Consider the following 16,367-nt stretch of genomic DNA (forward strand, 5'->3'; position numbering starts at 1 on the left):
TTAGGAAATGGTTTGCATGGATGGTATGGAGTGGATGGAGGGAAAATTTGAGTGGAACTTGATCACATTGTCCCTATAGCTCTGTAATTTTCCACTGTCCTCAAAACCTAAAAAATGACAAAAATTATTAATGAACAGGTTGTAGATCCCTGTCATGGCATTCTAATAATTATTATGTCGATGTGCATATTTATTTTGGAACATGGATTTAGCCTCCATAGAATGTTTTAGAATATTTTTAGTAGTATACAAAAATCATACAATGATATTTTATTTTTAAATTAGTTATGCTTTATTTTTCCCTTTTAATCAAATTCATTAATTAAAAAATATTTGATATGAACAAATGTTATATGAAATGGTTATGATTTTTTGGGAATATTTTATTGATAAGTCATGGTATTGGCTCATGGTATTGTAATAAAGCCTATTTAATGATTAAGAATCTATATCATAATGTCAGGGTAAATCTACATAGTTAAAAATCATGTTTCTTTAAAATGTATATATGTTTAACATATATAAAATATTTTAATAATAATAATAATAACAAAGTTATAATCTAGTTAATTTTAATGATTATTTCAATTTTAGCAACTTGAAACATATGATGAAGTGCTTTGATGCATATTAAGTTTTGATGCCTATCAACATTCACCAAGAAATTAATTTATATGGTTGCACTAGTTGATACTTAAATTAGAATTCTAAAAGTCATCTTCCAAAATAAATACACCTACATCCATACTAGGGTAGCCATATAAATTAAATGAATGGTAAACAATGATAGAGATTATAACTCTTTGCTTTAGGATACATCTCACATTATAGTTTGGAGAATTATGTGGTGAATATTTTGAGAGTTTTGAGAGCTCAGCATAATATTATTTTTTAGTTTCGACATTTCGAGTCAATACCATAACTCATCACCAGGAAATAAATCTGGAAAGTTAACTAAATTATAACTTTGTCTTAAATTATTATTGTTATAATTAATTATAAAGAATTAATACACAATTTAAATATATATGTATTCAAAAAAATGTAACAATGTTCTTAACCATGGAGATTTTTAACATGTGAATAGGCTTTGTAACAATATCATGGCTTATCAATATGAGATGCCCAAAAAACCATACATTTCACATAACATTTTTTCATGTGACTTTTCTTTAATTAATTAATTTAATTGAAAGGAGCATAACAACTTTTAAGATAAATCTCAATTTTAATATTTGACTACTATTAAAAATATTATAAGATATTTCATGGAGATTAATTCCATAATATCCTTCTAATAATTATTAATAATTAAAATGATATTTTAAAAAATAAGACTATTAAAAAATATGTTTTTAATATATCCATGTAAGTATTGATAAGTATAAATATTAATATAATTATAAATATATAAAAACATTTCACATCTCCAATCTGCTCGTGAGTATTGAACCTCTGACTTCCTTTTGACAGGTTAGTGAGGCATCAAAAAACTTTATATATTAAGATATTCACCCAAAGTGGTCGATTATAAACATAAAAAAAATGAAATATTCTTGGCATCGAGTAGCTCGCAAGTATTGAACTGCATCTACAAACTATATATATGAAGATATCCACCCAAATTCATAGGAGCTATTGGATGCAGTGGACCTCTTTAAATTTTTCCGTATGAGGGGATTCTATGTTTTTGAAGTGTCTTGGAAGATGATTACATCATCCCATCAACCCATTGGGTTAGGTTAAATTATGATGTTTCGTATAAGAAGGAATTTACCAACCAATATAGGCACCTTTTGTACACGTTTATTGATCAGTTCTCTTGATTTAAAAAAAATATATACTATAGATAATAGTTATTTCCAAAGAAGAATATATTTGATATGAATTCACCTCAGGTTCTTGTTGTTGAGTTTGATAAACCACTCTTTTAATGCTTGCCACAACTGGTAAACCACATAATATTGTGAATTTCTATTGTGTCTATGTACCTGATAAACCACCTAAACATATAAGTGGTTCATGTCCTTTTTGAGTTGAGTATGGCCATGTTTTGAAACTCCTGAATGAAATTCCTATTATATCATGGATTTGGCTCAGGGGTGACTACTACAAGTAATTTTTGGCTATAGTGAATCTAAGGTTGGGTTGAAAATCAAAATGGCACCTTTCGTCTAGACATTTGTCTTTTTGTAAACGAATGCATTCAGTTGAGAGATGTGAAATTAAATATTATGGAAAGTAATGTATAGATCTAAGAAATGTTGCATGGTTGTAAAATGTTGGTGGATGAAATTATTGGTTGAAATCATTGAATGTCCTATGAAATTTATGATTTTTTGTCATTCTAATGCTAGATAAATTCTTTAAAAATTTCTCTATTTTCAATGTAGATATCATCTCTGTGATGCTATGCTAATAATTTGCTCATATCTATAGTGAGGGATGCCAATTTCCTGTGTGAAAATGAGAGGCTAATCCCTTGCTTATTTTCCTAAGGAATGGGTTTACACCTGTGTTTATTTTGACCTTGTAGATTATTCTAAAGACATGTGTATGCAAAGAAAGACAATCTTTGTTAAAAGGAAATTCAATGCCTATATTAAAACAATTTGTTCATGAATCCTTATTTTATAAAATTGCAAGCTTAGGAAGAATAGCTCTATCATTTTTCATTTATGTAAACTTGTAAATATATTTTTGTATTCTATAGGTCAAGATGGGTTGAGGAAATGTTAAATATCAGAAGGGATACTATAGGGCACACACACACACACATATCCATTAGATGCTTAGGTGTAAACCTTTTATACAATAATTGAGGCCTAGGCCAAGTCTATCTACAACTTAGAAGGGATAAATCTATAGCATCATACACATTCACTTTAGGAAAGGATTCATTTTATATATAAAAATATGTATTGATTTTGGTTAATGCACAAAAGTGGAAAACCTTAAAACTGGAGGAATAGTCCTTCAGCCTCTTACGCCCATATGGTTAAGCCATGACCAACGCTAAAGTGGAAGAGATCCAAGCCATTGATATCTTGACTGCACCTCCACCATTGGATTAACTATAGGTTTTACCTCAAATTTTGATAGATCGAGTTTTATCTAGCAACAAATAGGGAATTTTACCATCCTGGGCACCAAACCACCAGGCCACTGGTCATTGCATAGATGTGAAAGTGTTGTGAGGGGACAATGAATGGAAGTTAGTAGGTGGAGGGAGCATCTGACATCTAATAAATATGTTTTCATCTTGTGGCACTATACCAATGGGCAACGAGCTAAACACAAGTGCCAAGGTGCAATGAACTGAGGAATTGGTATTAACGGACTTTAGTAGATGTGTACCCTTCTTGTTATATAATGTAGAAAGGGTTTCATCTTAGGCCTTCAAGGTTTTAAGTAGTGGATCATTGAGAAAAAGGTTCTCTATAGCTTTTGGCAAAATTGTCATAGCGAACTACCAGGCCACCAAGCTTAGAAAGTAATGATCAAGTGAAAAAGGGGACTACAAGGTTCATATACCAATAGGAGTCATAATTTTGAATGACTAAGGTTAAGCCTTGTAATATTTTACATACCTTTGCTTTCTGCAAATGTTTTCAATTTTAAAAAATTAAAAAACGTAAAGAGGGTATGTCCTAAAAGAAATATCAAAGGACAAAAAGAATAAGAGAAGGTCAAAAAATGAAAATATATGAACCCCCCCCCCAAAAAAAAGAGACCATGAAAGTGTGAAAGTATAAATGCCACTACTATTTACTTTGTGCACAATAATGATTGTGTGCAACTTGTTATTCATGTCACAATCCATGGTAGTCAAACTATTTAATCTTGGTTATTTCATGCTTTGAATTTTATGTTTATAGATAGAGTATAAAATCTGACCAAACAGTTCAATCTTAGCAGATCATTAGATAGGTAGAGAAAATAAAAGGAGCTCATAAGTTTAATTTGAGCCCATGGATGATATAAGGTTAGAATTAGATAGATTAATTTTCAAAAGAAAAATGGTTGATAAAGGTTTGCTAGCCTAAATGCATGCACATACAATGAAGAAAAATGGTAGGGCAAGTAATGGGTAAGTAGAAGAAAGGTTGCTGAACTACAAAGTTGATTGAATCAAAACACATGCATCAACCTTAGATACATATTTCAATATGTATGATCAATTATGGAAGCAAAAATAAAGGCTTGCAAGTTAATGTGATTAACTCCCCCTCATTGATTTTCCCCATACTTAGTAATTTCCTATCTACAAGTATGTTCTAAGTAATTTAAATCCTTCAAGTCAAAGAGGCTTAGAGCATTTCTTTGACTTTTGGTCGGACCGAACCCTCGGCTTAATGACTTATGGACATCAAGTGCTAGAATACACTTCATAAAAGTCACCCCCCTTCATTTCCCTAATAAAACACCTTTTCCTAAGGTTAAACTTCATTTGCCTAGGAAAAGTAAAGCAACTCCCTGACTAAATCCCTTTTCATTCGAAAAACCCACCAAAAACATTTTATCCTAAGTATAAAGCATATGCACAAACATTACCCTTTTACCTAGGGGTATATCCACTCTGCCCATCACATTTCATATTAATTTTTGATGTAATTATATAAACCCCCATATACCTTTTCGCGTTTATGAATTAAATCCCATAAATAGATACCCCCAACCCTTAGTTTTAATATAAACTATACTATTTACCCCTTATCCTGATAAAACAGATAAACCCCATTATTAAACCCCGCCCAATCAATTAAACCAGTGATTAAATCTTAATTAATCACAAACCACCGAAGATTAATGTCCTAGACCACCCCCGAAGCTCATGCTCTTAACATTTGCACACCTCCCTTGCTTGACTATCATTCGATCACCATCCCCCTCATCCAACGGTCCATAGCCATATCGGTTGTGCCCGATGGACGATAGTTAACTGTCCAATAAAGTGGTTTTCCCCTGAACCACAAATGCTACGTGTCAGGTGTGGAGGTATATTGGGTGACCCCTCCTCAATACCACCTTCGCCACAAAAGCGGTGCGATGGCCTAGGAAACTGCCTCCCCACTCAACTCGATAAAACACCTACTATTCATAATATAAAATACCGTGCTAATTTACCCATTACCCGTTAAAACCCAGAAAACCCTCATTTTCATGCATTTTACTCAGTTACACAGTGAAACCTATCAAACCCTTCCGCCACCACCATAAGCCTCTGAGACACGATTTCACCATGGATTCCCTCCCGAACACCTTCTGGACTCTGTCCACAGTTCTTCCCAGTTTCAGTACTACCTCCGGTCACCTCCTCGTAGACTTGTGTTTTATTAACAAATTATTGTATTTTGCAGGTAACTAGAAAAAGACCAGAGCTTGGATAAACAGTTTTGATACTAGTCACAAAACTTATTTACTCCAAGACTCGAAAGGAAATATTTTTAACAACCTTCATTCAGAAGAAGAAAATAATTATACATGGAACAGAGAAAGAAATCATTCACACAGAGACATTGATTGTTAAAACAAAGGAACTAGATAGAGCATATAGTCAAAAGACAAACAGATCAAACATACAGAAAGTTTATCAATATCCATTACCATATGTTGATACATATAAAAAAAATAAATAATTTATTGTTGAAATACACAGTAAAAAGTTAAAATATACAGTAAAAGTAAAAACACAATAAAAGATAAAGACAAGTCAGCATGTCAAAGTGTATCAGTGTCAAAGAGTATCAGATGAAAGCCTAAAGTTACTAAAGCCTCCATCGTGAAAGTTCAAATGACATAGAGCATAAAGGGCTAAAAATAAAACCATAAAGGCTATAAGTACCACAATAAATGGGACATCATGAAAGCAGTTCAATAGCTGTCCCTATCTTCTTGCAAGAAGATATTTTTATTTCCTAGATTAAATCTCAAGTTATTTTGAGATATTTTGTAATAAGTTTTGTATAAATACTTCACAATTCGAAGTATGTAGGGTGGATTCTTAGACATTTCTATAGAAGTTTGATCAAGAGATTGTAAATCTATTATATCATTGAATGAGCCAGCAAGTTGGATTAATGAATAAAGACAAGATATTTCACAGGATTCATGTGTTAAGCGAAGTGCAGACAAGTATTTTCTTATGTTATCATTATCTTTCTTAAAGTTTTTCCATAATATTTAATGTATTTCCGAATCTAAATTCTATAACTAGAACAATATCTCAGAATTTGTTTAATTACACTCTCTTTTAATAGTTAGGCATATAAATGTTTTCTACTGATATCTAAGTTAAGGAATTCTTAATTGCTTCTTAGTTTAGGTTGTTTCTTGCTAATCCAGATCAAAGTATTCTTAGTTTCCCTTTGCTTTGATTACCCTCTGTTCCTCGTTTATATCCGGGTCTGAGAACCCTTAATTACTCTCTCACCCTGATTAAAACTATTTCACCCCACTATCCCAAAGACCTGCACTTTACTCTACTAGCTTTCCCTTTGAACATTCCCTTTAGTAAGTTGATCTAGTTTTGTTTCCCTTCTGTTGACTCCATAGCCCAATGGCCTGAAGACCTCATTCTATCCATTTGTTTTAAGGATTCCATCATCCAATCTTGAATACCAATAAAAAACATCCAAAACATTCATAACTAGCCTAAAAATCCCAGCAAAGACAAATCATATAGAGAGAGCCCTCTCTGAGCCATAGGTTGGCTAGAGCCTATGCTCCAATGTTGGTTTGTGGTTACCTCGGTCATTTTATTTCTTCTAATAACTTCTAGAGAAATCTTTGAGTGATAACATAATGGTGACCATACTAGGGACATCAAATCCTCAGTCCTAATAAAGCTTTAAGAAAATTCTAAATCTACATTTTGAGCCTCTTGAAGTTATTTATTAGAGGTTATTTTGAAAAATATCACAAAAACAATTAAAAATTTGGAAATTTGTCTTCTAGGAAGACTCATTTTACTAGGGCTAATCCAGATCCAAACCCTGCCCCAGTAGTTGATAATCTCAACCTAATTTCATGTAAATCTAAAAAAGGAGAAAGTTCAGTTAGCCAAATACCATTAGTTAAAGCTAATTCATGTCTTGATGAGTGGTTATTTTTAGAAGAAACTCCCTTCGATGTGCCATTTAAGAAGTCATTATTTAGAAGAAAATCTAAAAATGCAATCAATGAAACTGTTCTATATCCTGATTTTACTGCAGACCTTGAAGTTCAACAAGCCAACAAATCTATTGATGATTACATTATGAGATCTCCACAATCATCCATTAATACTGCCATGACCCCTGAGCTTTTTGAATATTTTTCCATTACTTTGAGTTCACCATTGTTCCCTTCAACTTCAACAATAATAACTTCTGGAGTCCATTCTTCACCACCATTTATACCTTCACTCCCTAACCAACCTATCATTAGTCCTGGTTCTTCATCCACTGCTGCATCATTTCCAAGTACCTCAACCCCACATCTCAACCCCTCCCAACTTACAGCAATGTGAAATATATATGCTCCTCTTGTTTTACCTGCCTAACTTCATGCTATGCCTGCAGATTATTAGAGTGAGATTTTCCTATTTGATGCTACTGGTCATTACACTGCCTAGCAGCATGTAAACAAGATGTCTGACTTTTTTGAACTACATGAAGTAGATGAAGCTGATGTCTGAATGAGACTCTTTGCACAAACTTTGACTGGTGATGTCAAAAAGTGGTTTAAAGCCTTTCCTGCCAACCACATTTCAAACCTAGCAAATTTCCAGAGGTTTCTTATTGATAGGTGGGAAAAGAAAAAGAACCCCTTACAAATCCTATCAGAGTATGAGAATATTAGAACATAACCTAAATGAAACTGTTCAAGATTACTGCACTAGATTCAATAATATATATAACGCAATCCCAGTTAACCTTAAACCCCCACCTGAATTAGCATTAATAAAGTTCCCTGAGGGTTTTGAAATAGATAAGGCATACCAACTTAGGGAAAGAAACCCCCCGACATTAGAAGAAATGCAAAGTGTAGTTGTTACTGTAGAAGCTAAATTGTTAGCTAAAAGGTCTAGAGTTAGAAATGAAAGGAGAGGAACTGCTAAGGATGAAACTTCACCATCTGACATTAAAATAGATAGTTTAACCAAAAGTATGGAAAGGATAATGGATAGAATAGAGAACATGGAAAGGAAACCCCAATGGGACAACCAACAAGCACCTCCAGTTAGAAACCCAAATTTTCAAAAAAACCAAAACATTAGGAAAAACGGATCGGATGAAAACATTAGGTCTCCTTTTCAAGAAAATTATGCAAAGACATCTCAGCCAGAAGATCCATAACAAGCTACACAAATTAACCTAATGGGAATAAATGATGAGGACATTGTTTTTCTAACCCAATATGAGCAGGAACCGTATATGCTGCAGTAATTACAAATACAATCTGGGGAATCATTGGATTATAAATAGGGATATGATTCTGCCATCTCTGAAGTGCATAAGCAGTATAATATGAGAAGCAAAAAGAATGTTGATTTCCCCGACCAAACCAAGAAAACAGTACAAAATCAACCCAAGAAAATAAAAGAAGCCCCTGTTTCAAAAATCCTCCAAATTATCTCTAGGAAAAGCCCAAAAACTTATAGCTGCACAATTGTAGACATAACCTCTGCTCAACCTTCTTTTGATCAACCATCCACTTCAATTCCACCTAAGCAACCAGTGGACAAAGATCAGAACATCAGATTTGAAAATCCACATTAGGAGGTCCCCAATAAAGGAAAAGAAGACAAGCCTACTCAAATCCTTGTTGGAAAAATTCAAAACCTTCAAATAGAAAAAGTCTCTTTGCCATTCAATTTGGGAGTAGAGATAACAAAGCTAAATATTTCGGATCCTTTAACAGAACTAATCAAGAATGAGATTTACAAATCACAGATAAACCATACCTTAAACATTGTTGAAAATGATGATTCAGTCAACTTGTTTGATGACCAACCAAAACTCATATTTGGTCCAGATGTTAATGTCAAACCATTAGAAGGAGGAGTTCCACCTTTTTACATTAGCCTTAGTATCCATAACAAAATTCTACAGAATGCAATGTTGGATTCTCAGGCCTCTCACAACTTAATGCCCAAATCAGTGATGGAGAAATTAAACCTAGAAATTACAAGGCCTTGCAAAGACTTATTCTCATTTGACTCCAGTCACGTACAATGTTTAGGATTGATTAAAGACTTATTTGTCACTTTGGTCTAATATCCTACCAAAAGCATCCTCGTGGATATTGTAGTTGCTGACATCCCACCAAAGTATGGCATGCTATTATCCAGATCATGGGGAGCCAAACAGCAGGGATCTCTATAACTAGATATGTCATATGCAACAATGTATGTTTTTGGACAACCTAAGAAACTATACCGTGAAACCTTAATGAAATATATGGTAAGTAGCCAGGATTGGCCTCAAAACATTCCCATCTACTCTATACACTCAAATACCGATTATTTTACCTTGTATAATGCTGATCAAACACAAGAAAAATTCCAGACAGTACTAATACAAAACCAAAATAAATTGCAGTTTCTACACAAAATGAAACTAAACAGACTACAGAATTGTTAAATGAACAAGATGGTCAAATGGCCATAAATGATGAAAAGTTTGTTGCACCAGATAGTGTAAATATAGATCATGAGATATTGTGGCATTTAGAATTTGATAGATCAGTCAATAGGTTAGGAGCAGGAGCAGGAGTGTGGATATATAATTTGGAAAATAATTACTCAGAAGGCCATGCATATAGATTGAATTTTAAATGTACCAATAATATGGACAAGTACAAAGCATTAATTTTAGGTCTGAAGTTAGTTAGGAATCTAGGAGCTAAAAGAGTTTCTGTCATGGGAGACTCTGAACTAATTATAAAATAGATTGATGTTGTATATATGAAAAAGGACCCTAGATTAGGTTGTTATAGGGGAACTATCATAGAAATACTTAACACATTCCTAGAAAAAAAGCTTGCACTAATCCCTAGAAAACACAACATGCAAGCCCATAGTTTAACAATGTTTTCCAACACTTGCAAATTACCCTTCCAACCTAACCATATGTACATTGCTGAAGTTAGGCATACACCTGCAATTCTAGATAATTTGAAGAATTGGATAATATTTTCTAATGATAGACAAATAAATAAATTTTTAATTTCAGAAGAGGAATTTACCAATAACAATATAGATACTGATACATCAATAGATCCTGACACTAAGGATGAGATAGAAATAAATGAGATAGAAGGTGATGAAATAGATAGACTCAACCCAACTAAATTTACCAAATTAGATATAGATAACTTGGAGCAAATCAAGATTGCTGAAATAATCAATTAAGAAACCAAAGTAATTAATCTCAAGGATAATTTCTTACCAAAGGAATTAACCCCTCTAGAAGATTTATTTGATTCAAATGGCATTCCTAGGAAACCTAAAATGGAACCTTCAAGATCTGATATAGAGGAATGTAATATAGGCATCGATCAAAATCCTAAACTGATCAAACTTTCAAAATCATTACCCCCAACCGAAAAAGTGAAATACATTGAGTTGTTGAAAGAATTTTAGGATGTATTTGCTTGGAGTTATGAGGACCTCAAGTCCTATGACACCAACATCATCCAGCACACAATTCCTATTAAAGAAAATCAAAAACCTTTCAAACATAAACTTAGAAGGATTAATATTGTCTTATTACCCACAATTGAAAAGGAAATTCAGAGGATGTTTGATGCCAAAATAATTACACCAATCAGATTTTCTGATTGTGTCTCAAAATTGGTACCAACTAGAAAGAAAACTGGTGAGATCAGACTCTGTATGGATCTCAGAAACCTCAACAAAGTGTCACTAAAAGACAATTACCCTCTCCCCAAAATGGACGACATTTTACAGAGAGTAGTTGGATCAACCAAAATCTTATTATTGGATGGGTTTTCTGGGTACAATAAAATCTTGTTTCATCTAGATGACCAACCCAAAACTGCCTTTGTCACTCCTTGGGGCACATTTATGTCTGTGAAAATGCCTTTTCGGCTAATGAATGCAAGAGCCATTTTCCAGAGGGCTATGGATATAGCCTTTGCAAAAGAAATTCATGATTTCCTTGTGATATATCTAGATGATATTACTGTATTTTAAAAATCTGACAATCAACATTTGGATCATCTAAGACAAGTTTTCATTAAATGTAGGAAGTTTGGAATCTCCTTAAACCCCAAAAAGTCCTTGTTTGGGTTAGAAGAAGGAAAATTGTTAGGTCATATAATTTCAAAAGATGGTATAAGGATAGACCCTACAAGAATAGAAGCCATCCTGCAAATAAAACACCCTAGGAACATTAAAGAGTTACAATCTTTCTTAGGAAAAATTAATTTTCTTAGAAGATTTATACCTAATCTGGCAGAATTAATTATATCAATAAACAACATGCTGAAAAAGAACTCCACCATAAAATGGACTATTGAGGCTAAAAAATCCTTTGAAGACATTAAACTAGCCTTGACTAAAACACCTATGTTAATTAGTCCTAAATTTGACAGATATTTCATCTTGTTTTCCTTTGCTTCTAAGCACACAATTGTTGTAGTTCTACTGCAGAAAAAGGACCAGGGCTATGAACAACCTATCGTTTTCTTCAGCAAAGCCCTAAGAGATGCCCCCTTGAAATATAATATAATGGAAAAACAAGCTTTGGCTTTAGTCAAAGCCATTAAGGACTTTAGGGTATACATCTTATATTCCCATATAGTAGCCTACATTCCCAATTCAATGGTTAAAGACATCCTAACTCAGGATGGTCCTGATGGGAAGAGGGGAAAGTGGATTGCTACTAGTTTAGAATATGATATAGATATTAAACCTACTAAGTTAATCAAGGTCCAAGTTTTAGCCAAACTCATGGCTGAATCGAACTATCAGGCCTTCGATATAAACTTTATTGTAGCAATTGATAATGAGGAGGAGATGGCGACTCCACTAATCAGCCAGGACTTTATTGAATCACCTTGGTATGCTGATATCATTTATGTTTTACTAAACTTACAAGCTCCTCCTGAATTATCTATGACTAAAAGCAGGTTGTTGAAGATGAAATCCTTGAAATTTTGTATATTAGACAATTCTCTGTTTTGTAGAGATCATGAAGGTATTCTTCTCAATTGCTTATTAAAAGGAGAATCTGATAAAGTTTTGGAAGAATTTCATGCAGGTGACTGTGGAGGACACCTTTACTGGAAGACCACTACAAATAAAATCCTTAGAGCCGGTTTCTATTGGCCTACCTTGTTTGCTGATGTCAAAAAATATGTGACATCCTGTCACAAATGCCATATTTTTTAGGGGAAGAAAAAGCTCTTACCTTTACCCCTCAAGCCAATCTCTACAGAAATACCTTTTCAACAATAGGGTTTAGACTTCATTGGTGAAATTCACCCACCCTCCTCTTCCCAGCATAAATGGATCCTCATAGCCACAGACTGTTGAAAATGCAACAAGATGATGGAGCTTAGTCAAAATAAGTCGCCTTCACTAAGTGGGCCCGTAGGCTATTTTTGGCGCAAAGTCTATTTTTAGACATATGGATCATGGTCTATGAGTTGCAGGATGTTATTTATGGATGATTGGTAATGTTGGTAAAAATAGATGGACTTCTCTTTTTAGATATATGGGCAGAGTCTATTTTTAGACTGCCAGGCTAAAAATAGAACAGTCGAATATTATTAGCTCTTAATAATATTTGGACTATAAAAATTATCTTATCCTCTTGGAGCACTTCAGTTCGAGCTACGAATGTGGCACATGTAGCTGTCAGAAGGAAATACACTTTTCCTATGAGTTATTTGAGCTATTGAATGATGGACTTCAGTTAGAACTCAAGTGATTGAGTTTGGTGGAGTTGATTGAGGAGTTGATGGAGTTGTGTTTAGTTTGACTTGGTTGAACTAGTTGTATTTAGTTTAACTGTAGAATACACTAGTGATGAGTGATGTGAATTAATTTTTAATTAATTCTCTGATTATTAACTCATAAATCAACTAAAGAATACATCAGTTAACTCAGTGCATGGACAGTTCAGTGGAGACAAGTGTTAGAGGTGAGTGAAAGGGCAAGACAGCTGTCAGTTGTGACTATAGTTGTGCATGAGATTTGCACAATCAATGGATTGAGTATTGCCAATGAGGATTGCGTGGTTTAGCCAAGGGAAATACAAGTTTGGATCAGCCATTCTCATCTATTCTCATGCAGTATTGCGCAGTGGAGGCAGGCAAGCAGCGGAGGAGATTTGAACCTGTGATTGATTCAGATCTGAGCGAGTTTGTGTGTAACAGGTGGAGATAGTACTGAGTACTTGTGAGGAGTATTGTACTATGTATTGTTACATGTTCTCAATCAATATAATATACATATAGTTGGGGGTTTTCAGCTGTATGCTTTCCCCGTGGTATACTATGTTCATATGTGTTATTGATGTGTTTCAATGTGTGCATGCAAATGTTTTGATTCTGCAAATTGATGATCAACGTAGAGGAGGTTATGTATTATGCATGCATTCCGTAATAGTATATAATTGGGATAATCTCTATGAATAAGTGTTATATTATTCAAAATTTATACATGGTATTAGAGCTAGATGATTTGTAGAAAAAGTTTCTACATGGTATCAGAGCAGAGTTGATCATCAGATCTATTAGTCAGAAAGTGATTACATTTTATTTCTTCAGGTAGAGTCTGTAATCGGGCCAGGTATCCTCTGGATTCATCCTTCTTTTGGAAGGTGAGATATCCAGTGAATGCCCATACAGTCAATCTCTGTACAAGAAATACTTTGTTCTCACGAATTTTAGATCAGAAGCGGTTGAGTTTTGAGCTGGTGGAATTCGAATTTGCAGCAATGTTTTCTTGGTGTCAAGGTTGAAATGTCTTGCAACAGATTGCGATTGGAGTATGCCCTTGAAGGCTCAAATTATATTGCATGGAAAGACAGGATGAAGGTGGTGTTAGATGATAATGGGTTGAAGGAGTTCATAGATGCTGAGGTCCCAAAGCCTACTGATGCTGCTCACGTTGAGGTTTGGCAAAAGAAGATAGCAAAGTGTCGAAGGATTCTGTTGGAGGGCGTGAAGAATCACATTGTATCCAGCCTGCATGGAAAGGCTTCTCCATACTTGATGTGGAAAGCATTGACAAATTTATTCCAAAGCAAGAGCGACCAGAGGAAGTTGGTGCTCAAGGATAAACTCAGAAACATTAAGTGTGAGAATGGAGACAGTATGCGCAAGTATCTCACGAAGTTCACCCAATGCCGGGATGAGCTGGGAGGTGTGGGGGTGACTGTCGATGATGAGGACTTGGTGAGCTTGGCTCTCCTTGGTCTTCCGAAGAGTTGGCATTCCTATCAGGACTCTGTCAATGGTCGGGAGAAATTGCCAGGATGGGAGAGACTTTGGTCTGATCTTGTGCAAGAGGAGATCACGCAGAATACCAGGGACGGATCTTCATCAAAGGAATCTGATGAAGAAAATTGCGCTTTGGCTGCCAAAGCAAAGAAGGGGAAGAATGAGAAAGCTTCTCATTCTAATGCGAAAGGCAAGAAGAAGGACATGTCCAAGGCAAAGTGCTTTCACTATCACCAGCACGGACATTATGCCAGAAATTGTCCGCAAAAGAAGAAAAATAAGGAAGCTGCTGGATCTGCAGCGGGAGAGGCCTTAGCCTCACAATTTGAGCTAGATTTTTCATTGATCGCATGCTTGGTATCAAGTGTGATGGGATTGGTATGGTTCTTGGAAAGTGGTGCGTCTTTCACATGACAGGAGATCAAGATTTGTTTTCTGATCTGGATGAGAAAGATCTTGGAGTGCACATCGAGATGGGTGATGATGGTAGATACAGTGCGACCGGTATCAATACCATTTCCTTTGAGAGGGAGTCTGGTAAACCCTTCGTATTGAAGGAGGTGATGCATGTTCCAAGATTGAAGAAGAATCTTATCTTTGTGGCGATGTTAAAAGGCAGAGGCTATGATGTAGTCTTCAGTAAGGGAAAGGTTTTCCTTAGACACATCATCACTAGACAAGTGAAGCAGATTGGTTCACGGGTCAAGAACCTGTATGCTCTTGAGGTTCAAGATGCATGAAAAGCCTTTAGCAGTGAGGCAACTGATGGAGACTTGGTGGTTGAGAGGGATCGTATATTACCTCTCAACATGTAGAGCCAGAAGAAGTCTCAGACGATTGTGGAGGAGCCACGATTGGTGCAACAGCTTTAGGAGGTTGTGGAGCAGCCACAACAAGGGAAGCTGAGATGAGATCAGGTAGAGACATCTACTCATGCAGAGACCTCCAGTAGGGGGAAACTTCGAGCCAGGTGGGCTGAGGGATCACATTGAGCCATACCTCCAGGTAGGAGGTGGGGTGATGTGGATTGATCATCCCAAGGAGGAGGGGCAAGATCCTTGAGGTACCCAACCTCTTTGATGAGACCTTGCTACAGGAACCCCGATGTGGAGTAGCAGGAACTGGCTGATTCGGTAGAGATAGAAGTGGATGTAGCGGCAGAGAGAGTGACAGTGCAGGGAATCCCAGGACAACGCATAGCTAGCAGGCTACAGCAATGCGAGAGGCATAAGTGTTTTGCATAGTGCTAGGTGGCACAGAGAGGTGTGCAATGGTGCGAGATGCATGGAGATGTTGCAGTAGCGTAGATGTCAGAGAGGGAGCACTTGTCAGCAGCAGGTAGAGCTTCAGCATCAGAGTATGTTCCTAGCCCAACAGAGTGGTCAGTTGGGAGTGTTTTTGTTCCAAGTGTTGTTGGAGCAAGTGGACTGGGAAAATGTGTTGCATGCAGAACATTCCAGAGTTGCAGGATAGGGTTGCAGATAATCCATATCTTGTTGAGAGGGAGTGTTGAAAATGAAACAAGATGATGGAGCTTAGTGAAAAGAAGTCGCCTTCACTAAGTGGGCCCGTAGGCTATTTTTGATGCAAAGTCTAGTTTTAGACTATGTCTATTTTTAGACATATGGATCATGGTCTATGAGTTGCAGGATGCTATTTATGGATGATTGGTCATGTTGGTAAAAATAGATGGAATTCTATATTTAGACATATGGGCGGAGTCTATTTTTAGACTGCGAGGCTAAAAATAGAACAATCGAATATTATTAGCTCTTAATAATATTTGGACTATAAACATTATCTTATCCTCTTGGAGCACTTCAGTTCGAGCTACGGATGTGGCACATGCAGCTGCCAGAAGGAAATACACTTTTCCTATGAGTTAGTTGAGCTATTGCCTGATGGACTTC

This window comes from Pinus tabuliformis, chromosome 3_2 (assembly GCF_031772625.1).
Source record: "Pinus tabuliformis cultivar Carrire ecotype Pingquan chromosome 3_2, CPIR1, whole genome shotgun sequence".
Lineage (NCBI taxonomy): Eukaryota > Viridiplantae > Streptophyta > Pinopsida > Pinales > Pinaceae > Pinus > Pinus tabuliformis.